Here is a 20,380-nt window from a genome sequence, read left to right as displayed (position 1 = left end):
TCATACATCTGAGGGGCGTTGTCATACATCAGAGGGGCGTGTCATACAGCTGCGGGGCGTGTACTGCTTACATCTGAGATCAGAGGGGCGTGTCATACAGCTGCGGGGCGTGTACTGCTACATCTGAGAGGCGTGTCATACATCTGAGCGGCGTGTACTGCTACAACTGAGAGGCGTGTCATACATCTGAGGGGCGTGTACTGCTACATCTGAGGAGCGTGTCATACAGCTGCGGGGCGAGTCATACATCTGAGGGGCGTGTACTGCTACATCTGAGAGGCGTGTCATACATCTGAGGGGCGTGTACTGCTACATCTGAGAGGCGTGTCATACATCTGAGGGGCGTGTACTGCTACAACTGAGAGGCGTGTCATACATCTGAGGGGCTTGTCCTGCTACATCTGAGAGGCGTGTCATACATCTGAGGGGCGTGTCATACATCTGAGGGGCGTGTACTGCTACATATGAGAGGCGTGTCATACATCTGAGGGGCGTGTACTGCTACATCTGAGAGCCGTGTCATACATCTGAGGGGCGTGTCATACATCAGAGGGGCGTGTCATACAGCTGCGGGGCGTGTACTGCTACATCTGAGAGCCGTGTCATACATCTGAGGGGCGTGTCATACATCTGAGGGGCGTGTCATACAGCTGCGAGGCGTGTACTGCTACATCTGAGAGGCGTGTACTGCTACATCTGAGGGGCGTGTCATACATCTGAGGGGCTTGTCCTGCTACATCTGAGGAGCGTGTCATACAGCTGCGGGGCGAGTACTGCTACATCTGAGAGGCGTGTCATACATCTGAGGGGCGTGTCATACATCTGAGGGGCGTGTACTGCTACATCTGAGAGGCGTGTCATACATCTGAGGGGCGTGTACTGCTACATCTGAGAGGCGTGTCATACATCTGAGGGGCGTGTACTGCTACATCTGAGGGGCGTGTCATACATCTGAGGGGCGTGTCATACATCAGAGGGGCGTGTCATACAGCTGCGGGGCGTGTACTGCTACATCTGAGAGCCGTGTCATACATCTGAGGGGCGTGTCATACATCTGAGGGGCGTGTCATACAGCTGCGAGGCGTGTACTGCTACATCTGAGAGGCGTGTCATGCATCTGAGGGGCGTGTACTGCTACATCTGAGAGCCGTGTCATACATCTGAGGGGCGTGTCATACATCAGAGGGGCGTGTCATACAGCTGCGGGGCGTGTACTGCTACATCTGAGAGGCGTGTCATACATCTGAGCGGCGTGTACTGCTACATCTGAGAGGCGTGTCATACATCTGAGGGGCGTGTACTGCTACATCTGAGAGCCGTGTCATACATCTGAGGGGCGTGTCATACATCTGAGGGGCGTGTACTGCTACATCTGAGAGCCGTGTCATACATCTGAAGGGCGTGTACTGCTACATCTGAGGGGCGTGTCATACAGCTGCGGGGCGTGTACTGCTACATCTGAGAGGCGTGTCATACATCTGAGGGGCGTGTACTGCTACATCTGAGAGCCGTGTCATACATCTGAGGGGCGTGTCATACAGCTGCGGGGCGTGTACTGCTACATCTGAGAGGCGTGTCATACATCTGAGGGGCGTGTACTGCTACATCTGAGAGGCGTGTCATACAGCTGCGGGGCGTGTACTGCTACATCTGAGAGGCGTGTCATACATCTGAGAGGCGTGTACTGCTACATCTGAGAGGCGTGTCATACATCTGAGGGGCGTGTACTGCTACATCTGAGAGGCGTGTCATACATCTGAGGGGCTTGTCATGCTACATCTGAGAGGCATGTCATACATCTGAGGGGTGTGTCATACATCTGAGGGGCGTGTACTGCTACATCTGAGGGGCGTGTCATACATCTGAGGGGCATGTACTGCTACATCTGACAGGCGTGTCATACATCTGAGGGGCGTGTACTGCTACATCTGAGAGGCGTGTACTGCTACATCTGAGGGGCGTGTCATACATCTGAGGGGCGTGTCATACATCTGAGAGGCATGTACTGCTACATCTGAGGGGCATGTCATACAACTGAGGGGCGTGTACTGCTACATCTGAGGGGCTTGTCATACATCTGAGGGGCGTGTACTGCTACATCTGAGAGGCGTGTCATACATCTGAGGGGCGTGTACTGCTACATCTGAGAGGCGTGTCATACATCAGAGGGGCTTGTCCTGCTACATCTGAGGGGCATGTCATACAGCTGCGGGGCGTGTACTGCTACATCTGAGAGGCGTGTCATACATCTGAGGGGCGTGTACTGCTACATCTGAGAGCCGTGTCATACATCTGAGGGGCGTGTCATACATCAGAGGGGCGTGTCATACAGCTGCGGGGCGTGTACTGCTACATCTGAGAGCCGTGTCATACATCTGAGGGGCGTGTCATACATCTGAGGGGCGTGTCATACAGCTGCGAGGCGTGTACTGCTACATCTGAGAGGCGTGTACTGCTACATCTGAGGGGCGTGTCATACATCTGAGGGGCTTGTCCTGCTACATCTGAGGAGCGTGTCATACAGCTGCGGGGCGAGTACTGCTACATCTGAGAGGCGTGTCATACATCTGAGGGGCGTGTCATACATCTGAGGGGCGTGTACTGCTACATCTGAGAGGCGTGTCATACATCTGAGGGGCGTGTACTGCTACATCTGAGAGGCGTGTCATACATCTGAGGGGCGTGTACTGCTACATCTGAGAGCCGTGTCATACATCTGAGGGGCGTGTCATACATCAGAGGGGCGTGTCATACAGCTGCGGGGCGTGTACTGCTACATCTGAGAGCCGTGTCATACATCTGAGGGGCGTGTCATACATCTGAGGGGCGTGTCATACAGCTGCGAGGCGTGTACTGCTACATCTGAGAGGCGTGTCATGCATCTGAGGGGCGTGTACTGCTACATCTGAGAGCCGTGTCATACATCTGAGGGGCGTGTCATACATCAGAGGGGCGTGTCATACAGCTGCGGGGCGTGTACTGCTACATCTGAGAGGCGTGTCATACATCTGAGGGGCGTGTACTGCTACATCTGAGAGCCGTGTCATACATCTGAGGGGCGTGTCATACAGCTGCGGGGTGTGTACTGCTACATCTGAGAGGCGTGTCATACATCTGAGGGGCGTGTACTGCTACATCTGAGAGGCGTGTCATACAGCTGCGGGGCGTGTACTGCTACATCTGAGAGGCGTGTCATACATCTGAGGGGTGTGTCATACATCTGAGGGGAGTGTACTGCTACATCTGAGAGGCGTGTCATACATCTGAGGGGCGTGTACTGCTACATCTGAGAGGTGTGTCATACATCTGAGGGGCATGTACTGCTACATCTGAGAGGCGTGTCATACATCTGAGGGGCGTGTTCTGCTACATCTGAGAATCGTATCATACATCTGAGGGGCATGTACTGCTACATCTGAGAGGCGTGTACTGCTACATCTGAGAGGCGTGTCATACATCTGAGGGGCGTGTACTGCTACATCTGAGAGGCGTGTCATACATCTGAGGGGCTTGTCATGCTACATCTGAGAGGCATGTCATACATCTGAGGGGTGTGTCATACATCTGAGGGGCGTGTACTGCTACATCTGAGAGGCGTGTCATACATCTGAGGGGCGTGTACTGCTACATCTGACAGGCGTGTCATACATCTGAGGGGCGTGTACTGCTACATCTGAGGGGCGTGTCATACATCTGAGAGGCGTTTCATACATCTGATGGGCTTGTCCTGCTACATCTGAGAGGCGTGTCATACATCTGAGGGGCGTGTACTGCTACATCTGACAGGCGTGTCATACATCTGAGGGGCGTGTACTGCTACATCTGAGAGGCGTGTACTGCTACATCTGAGGGGCGTGTCATACATCTGAGGGGCGTGTCATACATCTGAGAGGCATGTACTGCTACATCTGAGGGGCATGTCATACAACTGAGGGGCGTGTACTGCTACATCTGAGGGGCTTGTCCTGCTACATCTGAGGGGCATGTCATACATCTGAGGGGCGTGTCATACATCTGAGGGGCTTGTACTGCTACATCTGAGGGGCGTGTCATACATCTGAGAGGCGTGTCATACATCTGAGGGGCTTGTCCTGCTACATCTGAGAGGCGTGTCATACATCTGAGGGGCGTGTCATACATCTGAGAGGCGTGTCATACATCTGAGGGGCTTGTCCTGCTACATCTGAGAGGCGTGTCATACATCTGAGGGGCTTGTACTGCTACATCTGAGGGGCGTGTCATACATCTGAGAGGCGTGTCATACATCTGAGGGGCGTGTACTGCTACATCTGAGAGGCGTGTCATACATCTGAGGGGCTTGTCCTGCTACATCTGAGAGGCGTGTCATACATCTGAGGGGCTTGTCCTGCTACATCTGAGGGGCGTGTCATACATCTGAGGGGCGTGTCATACATCTGAGGGGCTTGTCCTGCTACATCTGAGGGGCGTGTCATACAGCTGCGGGGCGTGTACCGCTACATCTGAGAGGCGTGTCATACATCTGAGGGGCGTGTACTGCTACATCTGAGAGGCGTGTCATACATCTGAGGGGCGTGTCATACAGCTGCGGGGTGTGTACTGCTACATCTGAGAGGCGTGTCATACATCTGAGGGGCGTGTACTGCTACATCTGAGAGGCGTGTCATACAGCTGCGGGGCGTGTACTGCTACATCTGAGAGGCGTGTCATACATCTGAGGGGTGTGTCATACATCTGAGGGGAGTGTACTGCTACATCTGAGAGGCGTGTCATACATCTGAGGGGCGTGTACTGCTACATCTGAGAGGTGTGTCATACATTTGAGGGGCATGTACTGCTACATCTGAGAGGCGTGTCATACATCTGAGGGGCGTGTTCTGCTACATCTGAGAATCGTATCATACATCTGAGGGGCATGTACTGCTACATCTGAGAGGCGTGTACTGCTACATCTGAGAGGCGTGTCATACATCTGAGGGGCGTGTACTGCTACATCTGAGAGGCGTGTCATACATCTGAGGGGCTTGTCATGCTACATCTGAGAGGCATGTCATACATCTGAGGGGTGTGTCATACATCTGAGGGGCGTGTACTGCTACATCTGAGAGGCGTGTCATACATCTGAGGGGCGTGTACTGCTACATCTGACAGGCGTGTCATACATCTGAGGGGCGTGTACTGCTACATCTGAGGGGCGTGTCATACATCTGAGAGGCGTTTCATACATCTGATGGGCTTGTCCTGCTACATCTGAGAGGCGTGTCATACATCTGAGGGGCGTGTACTGCTACATCTGACAGGCGTGTCATACATCTGAGGGGCGTGTACTGCTACATCTGAGAGGCGTGTACTGCTACATCTGAGGGGCGTGTCATACATCTGAGGGGCGTGTCATACATCTGAGAGGCATGTACTGCTACATCTGAGGGGCATGTCATACAACTGAGGGGCGTGTACTGCTACATCTGAGGGGCTTGTCCTGCTACATCTGAGGGGCATGTCATACATCTGAGGGGCGTGTCATACATCTGAGGGGCTTGTACTGCTACATCTGAGGGGCGTGTCATACATCTGAGAGGCGTGTCATACATCTGAGGGGCATGTACTGCTACATCTGAGAGGCGTGTCATACATCTGAGGGGCGTGTTCTGCTACATCTGAGAATCGTATCATACATCTGAGGGGCATGTACTGCTACATCTGAGAGGCGTGTACTGCTACATCTGAGAGGCGTGTCATACATCTGAGGGGCGTGTACTGCTACATCTGAGAGGCGTGTCATACATCTGAGGGGCTTGTCATGCTACATCTGAGAGGCATGTCATACATCTGAGGGGTGTGTCATACATCTGAGGGGCGTGTACTGCTACATCTGAGAGGCGTGTCATACATCTGAGGGGCGTGTACTGCTACATCTGACAGGCGTGTCATACATCTGAGGGGCGTGTACTGCTACATCTGAGGGGCGTGTCATACATCTGAGAGGCGTTTCATACATCTGATGGGCTTGTCCTGCTACATCTGAGAGGCGTGTCATACATCTGAGGGGCGTGTACTGCTACATCTGACAGGCGTGTCATACATCTGAGGGGCGTGTACTGCTACATCTGAGAGGCGTGTACTGCTACATCTGAGGGGCGTGTCATACATCTGAGGGGCGTGTCATACATCTGAGAGGCATGTACTGCTACATCTGAGGGGCATGTCATACAACTGAGGGGCGTGTACTGCTACATCTGAGGGGCTTGTCCTGCTACATCTGAGGGGCATGTCATACATCTGAGGGGCGTGTCATACATCTGAGGGGCTTGTACTGCTACATCTGAGGGGCGTGTCATACATCTGAGAGGCGTGTCATACATCTGAGGGGCTTGTCCTGCTACATCTGAGAGGCGTGTCATACATCTGAGGGGCGTGTCATACATCTGAGAGGCGTGTCATACATCTGAGGGGCTTGTCCTGCTACATCTGAGAGGCGTGTCATACATCTGAGGGGCTTGTACTGCTACATCTGAGGGGCGTGTCATACATCTGAGAGGCGTGTCATACATCTGAGGGGCGTGTACTGCTACATCTGAGAGGCGTGTCATACATCTGAGGGGCTTGTCCTGCTACATCTGAGAGGCGTGTCATACATCTGAGGGGCTTGTCCTGCTACATCTGAGGGGCGTGTCATACATCTGAGGGGCGTGTCATACATCTGAGGGGCTTGTCCTGCTACATCTGAGGGGCGTGTCATACAGCTGCGGGGCGTGTACCGCTACATCTGAGAGGCGTGTCATACATCTGAGGGGCGTGTACTGCTACATCTGAGAGGCGTGTCATACATCTGAGGGGCGTGTCATACAGCTGCGGGGTGTGTACTGCTACATCTGAGAGGCGTGTCATACATCTGAGGGGCGTGTACTGCTACATCTGAGAGGCGTGTCATACAGCTGCGGGGCGTGTACTGCTACATCTGAGAGGCGTGTCATACATCTGAGGGGTGTGTCATACATCTGAGGGGAGTGTACTGCTACATCTGAGAGGCGTGTCATACATCTGAGGGGCGTGTACTGCTACATCTGAGAGGTGTGTCATACATTTGAGGGGCATGTACTGCTACATCTGAGAGGCGTGTCATACATCTGAGGGGCGTGTTCTGCTACATCTGAGAATCGTATCATACATCTGAGGGGCATGTACTGCTACATCTGAGAGGCGTGTACTGCTACATCTGAGAGGCGTGTCATACATCTGAGGGGCGTGTACTGCTACATCTGAGAGGCGTGTCATACATCTGAGGGGCTTGTCATGCTACATCTGAGAGGCATGTCATACATCTGAGGGGTGTGTCATACATCTGAGGGGCGTGTACTGCTACATCTGAGAGGCGTGTCATACATCTGAGGGGCGTGTACTGCTACATCTGACAGGCGTGTCATACATCTGAGGGGCGTGTACTGCTACATCTGAGGGGCGTGTCATACATCTGAGAGGCGTTTCATACATCTGATGGGCTTGTCCTGCTACATCTGAGAGGCGTGTCATACATCTGAGGGGCGTGTACTGCTACATCTGACAGGCGTGTCATACATCTGAGGGGCGTGTACTGCTACATCTGAGAGGCGTGTACTGCTACATCTGAGGGGCGTGTCATACATCTGAGGGGCGTGTCATACATCTGAGAGGCATGTACTGCTACATCTGAGGGGCATGTCATACAACTGAGGGGCGTGTACTGCTACATCTGAGGGGCTTGTCCTGCTACATCTGAGGGGCATGTCATACATCTGAGGGGCGTGTCATACATCTGAGGGGCTTGTACTGCTACATCTGAGGGGCGTGTCATACATCTGAGAGGCGTGTCATACATCTGAGGGGCTTGTCCTGCTACATCTGAGAGGCGTGTCATACATCTGAGGGGCGTGTCATACATCTGAGAGGCATGTCATACATCTGAGGGGCTTGTCCTGCTACATCTGAGAGGCGTGTCATACATCTGAGGGGCTTGTACTGCTACATCTGAGGGGCGTGTCATACATCTGAGAGGCGTGTCATACATCTGAGGGGCGTGTACTGCTACATCTGAGAGGCGTGTCATACATCTGAGGGGCTTGTCCTGCTACATCTGAGAGGCGTGTCATACATCTGAGGGGCTTGTCCTGCTACATCTGAGGGGCGTGTCATACATCTGAGGGGCGTGTCATACATCTGAGGGGCTTGTCCTGCTACATCTGAGGGGCGTGTCATACAGCTGCGGGGCGTGTACCGCTACATCTGAGAGGCGTGTCATACATCTGAGGGGCGTGTACTGCTACATCTGAGAGGCGTGTCATACATCTGAGGGGCTTGTCCTGCTACATCTGAGAGGCGTGTCATACATCTGAGGGGCTTGTCCTGGTACATCTGAGGGGCGTGTCATACATCTGAGGGGCTTGTCCTGCTACATCTGAGGGGCGTGTCATACATCTGAGAGGCGTGTACTGCTACATCTGAGAGGCGTGTCATACATCTGATGGGCATGTACTGCTACATCTGAGAGGCGTATCATACATCTGGGAGGCGTGTCATACATCTGAGGGGCGTGTACTGCTACATCTGAGAGGCGTGTCATACATCTGAGGGGCTTGTCCTGCTACATCTGAGAGGCGTGTCATACATCTGAGGGGCGTGTACTGCTACATCTGAGAGGCGTGTCATACATCTGAGGGGCTTGTCCTGGTACATCTGAGGGGCGTGTCATACATCTGAGGGGCTTGTCCTGCTACATCTGAGGGGCGTGTCATACATCTGAGAGGCGTGTACTGCTACATCTGAGAGGCGTGTCATACATCTGATGGGCATGTACTGCTACATCTGAGAGGCGTATCATACATCTGAGAGGCGTGTCATACATCTGAGGGGCGTGTACTGCTACATCTGAGAGGCGTGTCATACATCTGAGGGGCTTGTCCTGGTACATCTGAGAGGCGTGTCATACATCTGAGGGGCTTGTCCTGGTACATCTGAGGGGTGTGTCATACATCTGAGGGGCGTGTACTGCTACATCTGAGAGGCGTGTCATACATCTGATGGGCATGTACTGCTACATCTGAGAGGCGTGTTATACATCTGAGGGGCTTGTCCTGCTACATCTGAGGGGCGTGTCATACATCTGAGGTGCGTGTACTGCTACATCTGAGGGGCGTGTCATACATCTGAGGGGCGTGTACTGCTACATCTGAGGGGCGTGTACTGCTACATCTGAGGGGCGTGTCATACATCTGAGAGGCGTGTCATACATCTGAGAGGCTTGTCCTGCTACATCTGAGGGGCGTGTCATACATCTGAGGGGCGTGTACTGCTACATCTGAGGGGCGTGTACTGCTACATCTGAGAGGCGTGTCATACATCTGAGAGGCGTGTCATACATCTGAGAGGCTTGTCCTGCTACATCTGAGGGGCGTGTCATACATCTGAGGGGCGTGTACTGCTACATCTGAGAGGCGTGTCATACATCTGAGAGGCGTGTACTGCTACATCTGAGAGGCGTGTCATACATCTGTTGGGCATGTACTGCTACATCTGAGAGGCGTGTCATACATCTGAGAGGCGTGTCATACATCTGAGAGGCGTGTTCTACATCTGAGGGGCTTGTCCTGCTACATCTGAGGGGCGTGTCATACATCTGAGGGGCGTGTACTGCTACATCTGAGGGGCGTGTCATACATCTGAGGGGCGTGTACTGCTACGTCTGAGGGGCGTGTACTGCTACATCTGAGGGGCGTGTCATACATCTGAGAGGCGTGTCATAATACTGACTTACATCCAAATGTAAATGAGCCCCAAAGTAGTAAGATCTACGTGTTGATGAAAACACACTGATACTGTACAGACAATGCTTGCAGCCATAGGGATCATTGTGCCTTATACCCAACGCATGTACTGTAGCTGTTAAACCCTAGTAGGGTTGTACACTTACTCGGCGAACCTGGATGTACTGTATCTCACCCCTTCTTGGTGACTCTCATCAGGTGTGGCTATGGTTTGGGTATGGCATCCATGACCAGAGCTGCCATCAGAGGGGCACTGCCGGAACTGGAGCCCTGGGCCTGGACACCTGGCAGAAAAGGGGGGGGGGGCGCTCTTCCCCCTGTAGTTTCTGGCATTTTTTTTTTTTACGGAGAGCAGATTAAGTTGAGCCAGCGGGCACTAGGACTCGTCGCGGCTCTAACAGTCTCGCTCCGGCAGCCCGGTAACACGTGCAGGTGCGTCAGTGTTCAGGAGCCGGGACTCAGCAGAGAAGACAACACAGCAGCAGATGGTAAAGGTGCATACACACTAGATGAAATGCTCCCTGAGCGATATCGTGTAGTGTGTCCCCGGCAGGCTGTGCTCAATGTCGTTTATGACATTGAGCACAGCCGCTGAACGATATCATTAACGATATCGTTCAGCGCCGGGCTCTCTCCCCCATTCCCTGACATGCAGCAACCTGACGAGATCGTCAGGTTGGCCTGCATGTCAGCCCGATGAACGATGATGACGAACGACCCGCGGGAACGCGCGTCGTCGTCATCGTTCATCTTTTTGAGCTTAAAAATGGACGATAAAGTGGACGACTGAACGATAACGATATCGTTATTGTTCAGTCGTCCACTTTATCGCCCAGTGTGTACGCACCTTAAGTATAAACGTGCTGTACTGTGCCTGTGACAGCGGGGGGAGAGGGCTGGACACACACAGAAAGGGGTCTTACTGGATGACCATAAGGGAGGCTGGCTGGATGCACATAAGGTGGGGTTAGCTATGCACATAAGTTGGGGTTAGCTACGCACATAACGTGGGGTTAGCTATGCACATAAGGTGGGGTTAGCTATGCACATAAGGTGGGGTTAGCTATGCACATAAGGTGGGGTTAGCTACGCACATAAGGTGGGGTTAGCTACGCACATAACGTGGGGTTAGCTACGCACATAAGGCGGGGTTAGCTACGCACATAAGTTGGGGTTAGCTATGCACATAAGGTGGGGTTAGCTACGCACATAAGGTGGGGGTAGCTACGCACATAAGGTGGGGTTAGCTACGCACATAAGGTGGGGGTAGCTACGCACATAAGGTGGGGTTAGCTACGCACATAAGGTGGGGTTAGCTACGCACATAACGTGGGGTTAGCTACGCACATAAGGCGGGGTTAGCTACGCACATAAGGCGGGGTTAGCTACGCACATAAGTTGGGGTTAGCTACGCACATAAGGTGGGGTTAGCTACGCACATAAGGTGGGGGTAGCTACGCACATAAGGTGGGGTTAGCTACGCACATAAGGTGGGGGTAGCTACGCTCATAAGGTGGGGTTAGCTACGCACATAAGGTGGGGGTAGCTATGCACATAAGGTGGGGTTAGCTATGCACATAACGTGGGGTTAGCTACGCACATATGGCGGGGTTAGCTACGCACATAAGGCGGGGTTAGCTACGCACATACGGTGGGGGTAGCTACGCACATAACGAGGGGTTAGCTACGCACATAAGGCGGGGTTAGCTACGCACATAAGGCGGGGTTAGCTACGCACATAAGGTGGGGTTAGCTACGCACATAAGGCGGGGTTAGCTATGCACATAAGAGGGCAGTCTTGATATTTTTGGCCACATTTTTTTTGTCAGTCCCGGGCCCCACAATATCTGATGGCAGTCCTGTCCATGACCAGCGGGGCCCTTGAATACTCGGGTGCTTAGCACAAAGTACCTGATGGAGGGAACACATGTGGATAACAGGTGCAGTGGAATAAAGAAATGTTGGGCACAGACCATCTCATGATACAAGAATAGGAAAACTTTATTTACACTCCTCCATATCCTCCAGCACAGTAAGCGTAACGGTTACAAGCTCTACTTCACCAACTTCCTCCAGCACAATACTTGCAGCAGATGGTAAATGCTGTATTATAAGCTATATGGTTACAGCAGATTAGTTACATTCCACTCCAAACGAACATCTCCAGCGCAGACTTACACATACTGTATGACACAGCAGTGAACTGGTAGCACATACCCGGTGTTGCTGGGCTCAGTACTTCTACGCATGTCAGTCCAACAAATACTTTACACAGCATGCAGGGGACTCCAGATTCGAAATTCATCACATTCGTCTCAATCCTTGTGGGAGACTGCTAACGTGCGGCACATCCCATTACACAGGGACCCTCTCTCCTGCCATCACCCCGCATACACCTTCTCCAGGCATTCTAACGTCCTGTATATACCAGGACTCTGCCTCTAGTACAAGTCCCACTATCCAGGGACCTTTCATCTGACGTGCTGGCAACTTCAAGCAGACCATTAACCCTTTCACTGCTGGGCTTCTCTACTTCAGCACATGGTTACATAGGATTCTTCCATAGGACTCCCCTCTAGCCACACTGCCATCTTGCACTGAACCCTCCCTCACTATGGGGCACTTCTCCAGGGGCTATCAACCAGGGATCCAGCACTATGCATCATGCATATACGGGGGGTCTCCTCACAGGAGGTTTTTCACTGGTCTGCTGCAGGTGTCACACTGTACAGGAGCTCTCTCCACTGCACACTCCTGCCTCACTGCAGGCTGTCACCGCCACACAGCACTTCCCCTCTTGTCTTCCGCAGGGGGTCTCTCTATAGTATCACAGGGAAACTCATTTCTTCCAGGGGTCCCTCGTTGTGCAGGGCTTCCCCTTCTCATGTGGGGCTACTTTAAGGGGGCCCTCTTTACATAGGCTTCTCTCAATCTGCAGCACAGTGAGGGCGACTCCCCCACTTGAACTCTGTTACCAGGGGCTTCTCTGTTTAAGACCCCTTATTGCCTGGGGGAGTTTTGCAGGGGACGCCTTACAGAGGTATTCCCCTTGAATGCCAGGGTACCGCGGGACTTCCCTCCTCCTGTCCCGCCAGGGCCGGATTAAGGGGGGGCGACAGAGGCGGTCTTCCCTGGGCTCCCACACACAGAGGGGCCCCTACACAGGGTCGAAGAACAGGTGCCGGTAGTGTGGATGGCACATAAGTGCCGTCCGCACTACACGGCACAAACACACAGCCGCTGACGCTGGCAGCTGTGTGTTTGTTTTAGCAGCCGATGAGATTCAGACAAACTCTCATGGGCTGCTGCTCCCACTGCCGGAGCCTCCATCTTCGGGCTCCCGCAGTGGCTGATGGGAGAGATGTCATGACATCTCTCCCATCATGCAGAGCGGGCCGGCCCGGGAGGACGCAGGATGGAGGAGCAGATGATGGAGCAGGGATTAAGGTAAATGGAGATTTTTTTTCCCCCAAAATGTGTCTGGCCGGGGGGGTGGGGGAGGATGGACTACCACTAGGGGCACCACTAGGGGCACCACTGGGGGCACTACTACTGGGGGGACACAGCATAGAGGGGGATTGCTACTAGGAGGACTACTGTTGACGGGGGACTGCTACTGGGGCACGGCACAGCTGGGCTCGGCTCTGTGTGCTTTGAAGGGGGCCCCCACAATTTAGTTTCCCTGGGGCCCTACAAGCCTTAATCCAGCCCTGTGTCCCGCAACCCCAGCATAAGATGGCCAACCTTTTCCTTGAGGATGCCGGGAGTCTTTATAGTCTGAGGCCGCGACTTCACAAGATGCAGCCATTGTGCCTGGAGCGAGGCCACACCCCCTCTCAGTCCTGCAAAGCCACACCCCCTGGTCAGTCTACTTTCCCCTGCCCTCCCGGTGATTGATGGATGATGTCACCAGGAGGTGGGGCTTAATTGCGGCAGCACTTTGAGGCAGGGATTAATTGCAGGGGTGGAGCTTATGCCAGGCGCTGCCGGGTATTACATAGCCATAGGGAACATTGGGGCAGATGTATGAAGCTCTGGAAAGTGATAAAGTGCAGAGTGATAAACGACCAACCAATCATCTCCCAACTGTCATGTTACAGGCTGTGTTTAAAAAATGACAGTTGGGAGATGATTGGTTGGTCGTTTATCACTCTGCACTTTATCACTTTCCAGAGCTTCATACATCTGCCCCCATTGTGCCTTATAACCAATGCAGGGAAATGACACAAATTACAAATGATCCCTTGTGAATGTATATATCTCTGTTTTTCTTTTTTATATAACAGTTACATAATGGGGGTAAGGTGCAATCAGGGAGATTACCAGACTCTTCAGGGTGTCAGGGAGATTGCTGCTATTACAGTGAGGACCTCATGCAGAGTCGGTTGAAGCGGCCGCACGGTCGTACGCAGCCGATGTTCGCTAAACAACGCATGCGTACAGTTCGCAATGCGCGTGCGCAAACTAGCGGCTACGATCAGAAATTTCTCTCTCCTTGAACACAGCCAAGTCAGTAGTTTGAGTGACAGATTGCGGCGTTTGTGGGTGGTAACAGGGGAAGGTGCTTGAAAACGGGGGTGTGGAGATCCGTACGCAGGCGTGCCTAGTTATGCGAATGGCGTTTTAAGGGAGTGCATAATTAACAAAGTAGCGTCATAGCACACGTGATATGGGAGGATTTTACACTGACATGATCGTAGAGCTTAAGAGAGGGTCAGGTCATCCTTTAGCTCTACGACCAGTTCCGATGGTATACGATGCTCGCGATTAATCCTTATATTGCCGGAGATGACGTGTTATGCGTACGAGATGTGGGCGTATTTTTAGCGATCCGACCGCATCCACCCCTTGGTCGGCCAGCTAGCAATCCGATCTTAGGGACACAACATGTGTGTGCATCTTTTGCATATCCGGCTCTGAATGAAGTCCTGAGTCTCCCTGACAATGAGGGAGAGTTGGCATGTATGACCTACATATGGGCAGGGAAAGTTTAGTTCCGTTTGCGATGACTCCAATGGGCATCTCAGTACTATTAGGGGAGGGGGCTATTTTTAAAACAATTGCTTCTCTGCAGCATACAAAATCACAGCTGCGATTGCAACAACCTAAATCAGGCTTTATGTTCACAAGTCCTGATTCAGCAGCGGACGCAAATGCAATCACTAACGGATCGCAGTTGCTAAAATATGCTAATGCTTTCCAAAACACATCCAAGCATAGAGACGCCCGCTGCTACCTTCTTACATCCGTACGATGACGTGCAATAGCATAAACATCAGTATCTTTGACGCACAGCAGACAGCCATGCTTCATCTACGGCAGCTCTGACCAGCCACAGACTCGGCAGCTCTCCTAACACGCAGAGAGCTCTCGTGGATTGCAGTGACTAATTTATACATGCCCATGAAATGGCGATTAAATGGTCAGACACACCTGCATTGTTTTAACCAGCCCCCCCCCCGTTACCATCCCCAAATGCTGACTTTGTAAGTATACACTCTGTGCATGCTTAATCGCAGTGTAATCGCTGTGTGTGCACAGTGCGACTTACATGCTTGTGCAATGGCAAATAATTGCTCAAAATGCGTAAACATTGGCAATGAATCAGGGCCACAGTCATATCAGGGGTGACGCAAAAACAGACGGGACAAAAGCCATGTAGGTGTGACATATCTAATGGGGGGTGGTTCAAATAGCCAATGAAATATCTGAAAACACTTTTATGACTCAGGATGGGGTATCGAGCATCGCATTTTAGATGTATCTCATTTTGGATGCGATACATCTCGCCATTTACTGCATGGATAGCCGCGTTTAGTAATACCGTATACTTGTGGTTTGTAGTACTTATCTTCCAATAAGAGCTGTCCTTTGCAGAGTGAGGACGTCAGTCAGCACATGTGTGAGTCGAGGGGGATCCTGTGAGGGATCCTATTGGATCCCTCTCTGGGAAGTCTCTGGTAGGCTTCTATTAGGCAATGCCGTCTATAGTTGGTGCTGTCAATCGGGTGTAAGCTCTGGGGACAGTTTCACTTTTCAGAGCTTGGTACATACAGTTTGGGGAATGTGGTGAAAGCTCAGAAAACCGCAGTTTTCAGGGTTTGACTGCACTTACTGTAAGTCCTAGAACATCCCACCCAAAGTGCTATCAAAAAATACTTACCAGCTCCATCTGACAAAGCAGAGACTATTCTAGTGACTGATATATATGATGCAGGGACCATTCTACTAACAGATTCACAGTACAGGGTCCATTCTACTAACAGATGCACAATACAGGGACCATTCTACTAACAGATATACAATACAGGGACCATTCTACTAACAGATATACAATACAAGGAGGATTCTAGTGATCAATATACAAAACAAGGACCATTCTAGTGACCTTTATATATGATACAAGGACCATTCTAATGACCAATATACACTATAGGAACCATCTACAGCACTTACTGATATACAATACAGAGACCATTCTAGTGACCAACATATGATACAGGAACCATTCTAGTGACCAATATACCATACAATGACCATTCTAGTGACTAATATACAATACAGGGACTATTCTAGTGACCAATATACAATACAGGAACCATTCTAGTGACCATTTACAATATAGGAGCCATTATAGTGACTAATATTCAATAAAGAGACCATTCTAGTGACCAATATATATGATACAAGGACCATTCTAGTGACTGATATACAATGCAAGGACTATCTTGGTGACCCATATACAATTCCATATACTGTACAGAAACAAGTTTTATGTCCCCTCACTAACAGGACACATGTAATACAGACAGTCCCTGAGTTCCCTCACTATCAGCACACTTTGTATACAGACAGCCCCTTGGTCTCTTCACTATCAGGACACCTATAATACAGACAGTCCCTGGGTCCCCTCACTATCAGGACACGTAATATAGACAGTCCCTGGGTCCCTTCACTATCTGCACATATGTAATACAGACAGTCCATGGGCCCCATAGCAGATGTGAGCCAGGAGGTTAGCCGTACAGCACAATGACTCTCCAATAACGCAGTCACAGCCTTGTGTACATGTAGATCCTTTTATAGAGGCATGTACACAAGTTATGCACCTGCAGTCTAATCAGTCTGGCCTTTAAGTTTGGTGAAATATATTTACTTAGACATGTGATGTTATCAGATGAGTCATGCACAATAACATAATCAACACACACCCCCACACTCACTTAGAGATGTCTCTTGTTATGAGTTCTAAGTATCTTAAACTTTCTTGAAATCTTTCTGTAATAAAACATAATAAAAGTATCAAGTACTAGTAATAACAGACATCATTATCATATTTCAGCCCAAAATTTCACAAAATGCATTCAGCGTTTGTGATGTAAATCCTTTATTGAGTATATCGCAAAATATTTTACTCACTCATCATATATAGTAAGTAGTTCACAGTAATTAACTTATTCTCGACAGTTATCTGATAAAATGATGTTTGATAGTGATGTGCTTTGATCTTCCTTGGTGCTTTGTACTAGTCTATAGCACCTTTATTGCTGCATAAGATGGTGAGAGCTTCTTTGGGGTTTAATATTTTTTTGTTTACTTAAAGTACATTTGATTCAAGGTGCATATGTTGCTGTTTAGTAAAAGCCATATATTCTGCTTCTGTTGAAGATAAAGCAACTGTTGGTTGTTTCTTACTTGACCAGCTTATCGCTGTGTCTGCTAAATCAGCTAGGTATCCAGTATATGAACGTCTACGTCTGCCATCTACATCAGCACAGATTACTGCACTGATCAGATGACTGCAGCCCAGTGATTAGATGATTAGATCACCAAAGAGCTCATTGGATCACTGATCACCAGTGGTTGTTGCATGTGCTGGATGTTCGATATCTGACCGTTGTCTGATTGCTCCGTGTGTACGGCCCATAAGTCATGGATCCCGTGTAGAGACCTGATTGTAGGCACAGCCAATGATGTGATACATTCCACCACGTCCTCTTTTTCTCAACACAGTACAGTAAGATTTGTGGTATCGCTGACCTGACAACACAACTCTTTCAGTACGCCCCATTACCAGCTGCCATGGGAGACCTTGGGGGCCCTATAGCCCTGTAACGGTGTGAGGGGGCCTGTGCTGCACTCAGCAGTAGCTTTGTAATTCGAGGAGAAATGGAGACTATGGGCCTAATTCAGCAAGAATCGGTGGTCAATGGTTACGATGGTGGACGGCGCTTGCGAGCCCAGGATACTGGCCAGATCAATGGAGATCATGGGCTTGCCACTCCCAAAAAATGGGGTATACACCCCCCCGTTTCCGGGAACAACGCCCGCCCCCACACCACCCCTTAAATGCTTTTGCTTGTCAATCAGGCAGAGGCATACAAGGGCTGGCATGTGTGTTAGAAGGACCCAATCCGCCCACGCGCAGATTCCCGATAAGTGCACGCACTGCTGAATGAGCCCCTGTGACTGATGATGGAACAGGATATAGGCAGCACGCAATGACTTATTATCATCTGTGCATTAGTAACTTATATGGGGAGATGTACTAATCCCTGAAAAGTGATAGAGTGGAGAGTGACAAAGTCCCAACCAATCCTCTCCTGTCACTTTACAGGCGGTGTTTGAAAAATGGCAGATAGGAGCTGATTGGTTGGTTCCTCATCTCTCTCCACTTTATCACTTTTCAAGGCTTAGGCCTCCATTTATCAATGATGGTATCACTGTGATACTAAACGAAAAAAATCACTGGAATTTATATTTAACAATACTTACCCCTCCGTCGAGGTCCCGCAAAGTCCTCTTCCTCTGTGAGGTCCTCCGCTGCGCTGCTGGCAGCCTAACACTGCCAGCGACGGTCTGTCTGTGCATGTGTATAACACGGGGACCTGACTTGGCCTGGAAGGCTTTGCTAAAGCCAGAAAGGCACCGCTGGGTCTCCATTGCCCAAATGGGTACCACATCGCTCTCGCCATCTAAATGATGGTGAGAGCGATCCAGACAGGGTGGCATAACCCCTTTAGTGAGCGCAACGGGGTTATGCATCGTTGATAAATGGCCTTAGTACTTCATCCCCCTGGTATGAGGAACTATCATCTTTAGTTTAGCGCTGCCTGGAACAGAGATGCTGAGTCTAATGCAGCGATTTTCAACCTCTTCAACTGGAGACGCTACATGAGATCGTAAAATTGCCAAAACACACCATCCGGCAATACGGCAAACGACCTATGAAAAAACATACCTATTGTCTCCCACATAAAAATATAAACACAACTACATTGGCCTACAAAGGAATAAAACACACTACATTGAGCTGACCGCTACGGCACGCTTGGCAACCGCTCATTGCACACTAGTGTGCCAAGGCACGGTGGTTGCAAAACGCTGGTCTAATGTGATAGTGGTCTTCCCCAGGAATAACTAGAAAGCTGTTTGGACTAGGCAGGTTGTGACCCCCTTTCAAGGCTTTTAGTGTGACTAAACTGGAACTGAAGAGAAAACAGACTGGTGAAGGACTGGTGCACAGAACTTAGGGCCTGATTCAGAGATGAACGCTCTGACCAGAGCGCTCGCTCTGAATCAGTGCCCTCCTCCCTGAAAATGGAGCGTCCTCTTGGACCCTCGCATAGCTGTGGATGACCACCCACAGCATATGCGAGCGTCCATGATGTTGGTCGCGATGGTCTTGACCATCACGACCATAGGGCTTGCGACGGAGACCCTGCAGTAGGGTCTCGCTGCCGCAAGCCCTGGAGTGATTTTGGCTCTATCAGAGCCAAAATCACTCCCACTGACATCACTAGTGATGTCAGTGGGGCCGGCTCCAGACGGTAGGCGTTCCCATGGGAACGCCTCCGTCTGGCAGGCACGCCCCCCGAACGCCCACCAAAGGGGGCGTGCTGTCAATCAACATCGACATCACGCCCCCTTTGGTGCAAGACCCGGAGCGACAGCTTGGCTGTCGCAGTCCGGGTCTCGTGCATGCGCACGACGGAGCTCCCTCCGTCGTGCGCATGCGCTGTGGGAGAGCATCGACCCGTTTGCGAGCATCCTTTGCTCGCGAACGGGTCTGAATGACCCCCTTAGTCTCAGACGTGCTGACCCCAACTGAAGCCGTATTCACCAGGACAGTTACAACAATAGGTCAAGAACTGCTGCTCTCAGTTGTGCAGGTTCTCAGAGAGCATCCTAGTGACAGCACAGACTGCACATGCCGCAGTAACCCAACAGCTGAGCATCACGTGGCAGCCTGGAGAGCGTGCATGCCGCAGTACCCCAAGAGCTCAGCATCACATGGCAGCCTGGAGAGCGTACATGCCGTGGTACCCCAACAGCTCAGCACCACAGGGCAGCCTGGAGAGCGTACATGCCGTGGTACCCCAACAGCACAGCACCACAGGGCAGCGTGGAAAGCATGCATGCCGCGGTACCCCAACAGCTCAGCATCACATGGCAGCCTGGAGAGCGCACATGAAGTGGTACCCCAACAGCTCAGCACCACAGGGCAGCCTGGAGAGCGTACATGCCGTGGTACCCCAACAGCTCAGCACCACAGGGCAGCCTGGAGAGCGTACATGCCGTGGTACCCCAACAGCACAGCACCA

Source organism: Taudactylus pleione, unplaced genomic scaffold (assembly GCF_031769625.1).
Source record: "Taudactylus pleione unplaced genomic scaffold, aTauple2 ptg000525l, whole genome shotgun sequence".
NCBI lineage: Eukaryota > Metazoa > Chordata > Amphibia > Anura > Myobatrachidae > Taudactylus > Taudactylus pleione.
Note: the sequence above shows the minus strand (reverse complement) of the source record.